This window comes from Grammomys surdaster, unplaced genomic scaffold (assembly GCF_004785775.1).
Source record: "Grammomys surdaster isolate TR1022 unplaced genomic scaffold, NIH_TR_1.0 230, whole genome shotgun sequence".
Classification (NCBI taxonomy): Eukaryota; Metazoa; Chordata; class Mammalia; order Rodentia; family Muridae; genus Grammomys; species Grammomys surdaster.
Genome location: NW_021604675.1, coordinates 53,114 through 58,072, shown reverse-complemented (window position 1 = coordinate 58,072; position 4,959 = coordinate 53,114).

Here is a 4,959-nt window from a genome sequence, read left to right as displayed (position 1 = left end):
ACAGCCAGACGTTACATAGAAAAAGAGTCCCTGGGACACACATGCATAAAAGGGCTGTATCCATTAAATAGCTTCCTTCACAGAGCTCAGAACTCAACAGAAGGGGAGTCAGAAAGAATGCAAGAACAAGAGAAGGTGGTAGAAACTAGAAAAGATCCTCTGATCAACTGAGCAAGGCTCATATGAAATCACAGAGAGTAAAACAGTAAGCATGGTGCAAGCACAGATCTGCACTAGGTCTTCTATGTATACATGATTTGGAAGGGAGGGGAGGTGATAAAGAACTGGAAGTAGAGGGAGGGTGAATTGTAATCAGGATTACATTTTGTATTAGATAGGAATCTATTTTGAATAAAAAAAATATTTTGAAATCATGAGTAAACCCTTTATCATTTATCATTTCTCAGATGGCATTTATATACTTCCTTGTGATATCAATACAAAATTTTTCCTAATATAGTCCAGAAATATCTTATTTCTTCCGTAGTTTCATCTATATTTTTTCAGTGTCTTTCTCAGTTGCCATACTTTTCTTGGATATAGAACTTCTTTCATAGCAGATCTTAGAAGCCTCTGTAACTACTTGATATATGGATTGTACCAAAGAGATGTTGTTTGGAAGGACAAAATATCACTTTGGTGTTGTATAAAGGTTTCAGTAAAGGAGAGAGAGTTGGATCATTACTAACCATAAGCAAAATCTTGAAAGGCAGATTAATATACATAAGGTACTTTTTCACAAGTATAGATGAATTGGCTTTCCTAGGATTCTTTTTGCTTCTGCAATGAGTTGGCAGTTTGTTTACCTATGTGCTTGAGTGTTCAAGGGTCTGCCTTGTGTCAGATCATAAAGCATTTCAACTTGTGTCCCAAATACTACCATCTAGCAGAACTTTTAACCTGCCTTCAAACACATCAGAATATCAAACAGAGTTGCCTTCCTTATAGAAGAAAGTCATTGCAGGCATCCATTTCTAGAACTATAAGGTTTTATTTGTATTGGAGATGTGTTTTGGCACAACAATATCCTATACTATCAGTTTATCTACACTTTCCAAAAATTCCTCAGATTCCTTCATATCACTACTTACAGTCACCACTTATTCTCACACATTAGAGTGAATATAAACTCTAGAATCTGCAGCCCATTAAGGTCTTCCAGTAAATATAGTATAATAAATAAATCTAGGTATTTTTTTAATATCACAGACAGCCTGCTTTGTTCTGATCATCACAGTGCTGAAAGTCATGAATATTTTGTGTGTCTGTCAGTTCTCTGTTCTCCCATAAATGTCTTTACAAACTTATCTGATATACTTCCTTCTCAAACTGTTAAGTCTCATGGATTCTATAAAAGATAACCTTTAACAGCATCTGTCACTTAATTCTTCATCAAGTTTATAATTATGATTTTGACAAGCCTGACTGGCAACTGCTAACTATATGATTTTCCACCTTTGAAGTCCTTAATGTCTTTTAATTTTGTTTCCACACCAATCACTTGATGTGGTATCTTACTGACACCATTAACAGTTAATTTTTCATGCTTAATGATTATCATGAATCTAGAAATATGAGACTAAGTCAAACTTATAAGAAAATGATAAGCATATGAAGCTGTTGACCATTGTCATGCATGTGTTCTACGGTGCTGATATAGCATTGAACATATGGTGGTACCTTTATTAATTTTCATTTGCCTAATTTATCATAAGATGGTTCATTTGGCACAAACTTTAAACATACATCCTTTTATGGCTTGGTATATAACACATCCTGGCTTAATTTATTTTTTGAGGTATGTACTATCTAAGTGAAGTACATGTGAAGAATTGGATAAAAGTAGTTAAATTGTTTACTAACATGAGTGTTTTTTTTTAATTCTAGTTTAAAAATGGGTCTTGGTGGTGGTGGCACACACCCTTAATCCAAGAACTCAGGAGTGAGAGGCAGGTAGATATCTGAGTTTGAGGATAGCCTAGTCTACAGAGTGAGTTCAAGGACAGCCAGTGCTATACAGAAAAACCCTCTCTTAAAAACAACAACAACAAAAAATGGTAAGGAGCTAAAGAGATGGCTCACTAGTTAAGAGCACATGTTGTTTTTGCAAAGCTAGGGTTTGTTTTCCAATATTCATATAGAATAGTTCATAACCATATGTAACACCAGTTTCAGGGTATCTAATACCCTCTTCTAGCTGCCAAGGGCTTCAGCCACTCATATGGTACACATAAATACATGCATGTACATATACATATAAAAAATAAAATAAGTCTTTAAAAATTTGGTGAGAATTTTGTGGAATTAGTTTGCTATAGAATATACCAGAAGAGTCTTAAAGTTTTCATTTATTCAGTAAGAACAAATTAAGATAAAATTGCTGTTAGTATTTAGAATAATATTTTGTTTTTAAATTTTTTATTTAATCTTTTTTTTTATACTCCATATTTTATCCCATTCCTGGTCCATCCTCTGACTGTTCCACATTCCATACCTCTTCCCACCCCAGCCCCCGCCTCCAAGAGGATGTCCCCCCTCCCCCGGCCCAACAAAACATTCCTACTCCCTGGAGCCTCCAGTCTCTTGAGGGTTAGGTGCATCTTCTCTAACTGAACCCAGACCTGGCAGTCCTCTGCTATATATGTGTTGGGGCCCTCAAATCAGCTTCCTGGTTGGTGATGTAGCATCTGAGAGATCTTGGGGATCAAGGTTAATTGAGAGTGCTGGTCCTCCTACAAGGTTGCCCTCCTTCTCAGCTTAGAATAATATTTCTTAAAATTTCCTTTTACACTGAATTTTCAACTAGATCCCCCATAGTTCTTTTATGAGAATACATGGCATCTATTTACATGAAAATTCCTGTCCTTCACCACAGTACAAAGTTGAAGAAACTGTAACCAGCCTAGGCAACTATCCCTGTGCTCTACCAATCCCAAAAGGAAAGAAGTAAGAGGTAGAGATTATTTCCTCCCTTCCCACTCCATTGATTTACTCACTTAAATATCAGAAAGAAAGTGTATGTATGTAATGTACAAAGATCATCTTCATGAGACACAGAACCTCTAAAGGAAAATGAAAGAATAAATTTTATGAAGCAGAAGAATTATAACCAACATGTCAGGTGAATGGGAAATCCTTGCAAAATTAAAATGACTCCTAAAGAAAGTGAAGAAAAAATAATTTGGGCAAGGGTTGGGCTTATTTACAGATAGTTATAAATACTATAGAAAACCTAAATTAAGAGCAGGAAAGTACTATTGATTTTCTTTCACAGACAAGTGGTTTATGCAACAGTTTATTCACCTGGTCTAAGACTGTCTGTAGTCATTCTTTTGTAGTTTATGTAGATACAGGGTCTAAATTTATATATTGTTTACTAACTCTTATGGAAAAAAAAACTCTTCTTAATTTACATATGCTAATAGTCACATAGTTGAAGTGAGACCATATGCTGAGGAAACAGATTTATGATAACAGTTCCCAGACTATAAAGTGATTGGATTTATAGAATTGTGGATCAATACCCACAGAATGGATATTTTTGAGAAAGAAGGTGATATGGAGGTATATTTTACTGTTTCCTCATGTATAAATATTGTAAAATTGCCCTGGTTATTTTTTCTTCAACTGTAAAAATATCTTTTATTTGCCTCAGTCTGCTAAGCTAGGCCTGGTCCTAGAATCTTCTAGTGCTAAGAAAATATTAAGGCCTAGATGGACTGTTAAGGGCTAGGTAAAATGGTAAGGCCTAGGTAACTGTTACCAGTCTATCCTGCCATTTTGTACTGTTACTAATATAATAAGGACACTTTCCCATATGTTGCTTATACTATTACTAGAAATCTTTCTCATTCTCAAGTTGATTATATATTCTATTATGTTGTGTGCCCTTGAAATTTAATCACAAAAGAATTCAGTAGAAGTGCTTTGTATAGTTACCCACAATAAACTTAGACCCAAACTAACCACTCAGCAGCACTTTCTGCATCTGTGTATAAGCTATTATGGTATTTGATTTTATAATCTTCCCCTGGTATAGACTGCAAGGTAAGAGAAACACCCCTATCTATTTATAAAAGGACTTCCATTTGGAATAGTGGTCAAGCAATGTTTAAGTTCCAAAGATGTCCCTGGGAACTGACATCCTACTTGGCAGAAAGAGATATGTATGTGGATAACTGCCATCTTGGTTGGCAAGTTAAGACATAAATGTTAGACTAGTCCTATCCTCCTTAACAAGTTCAGACATGAATGTTAAGCAACATAAGACCCCTACCAAAGTTGAATGCCTCAGCCAATGGGAACAGGATAAATGTTCAACAAAAAATAATTCTAAGGAAATCAGCTATTCCTAAATCCTGACTGGTAAAATAACTTGGCATAGATGTTTGTAAATCTCAGGCCTAAATGTTCTTATAAATTCTTGACTCAATATCACGATTCAGCTTCTGAGCTGGATCATGAGTCTGATAAATCAGTCTTGGGTTGTGGCATTCAATAAAAGATTCCTGTTTCACTGAGATTGATATTTGAGTGGTTTCAGTAGTGATTTCCAGACCCCAACATGTAGCCTCCATACAATCTTATTGGCCTCTGAGACTTATTGCTGAATAAGCTCACTTTTTCTTGCTTTTGTAGCTCTGGCTGGCTGGCTCAACTCAGCTGTTCTGGTTCAAACTCCTTTCCAAGCTGACTCATTCAATCCAGCCGCTTTCTCTGCCTCTGACTCAATTGTTCTGCTTGGCCTGATACTAACTTTGGCAATGTGTTCTAATCTTCCGGCTGTTTCTAAATTTTTGGATCCTTTTGTCTTTACTTGCATCTAGCTTGTTCTGTCTACCCTGTCTCTGTAAAACCCTCACAGTGAAAGCGCCTCCTGTCTCCTTTCCTCCCTCTCTTAAGTAGCTTCCTTTCTCTCTCTCTCTCTCTCTCTCTCTCTCTCTCTCTCTCTCTCTCTCT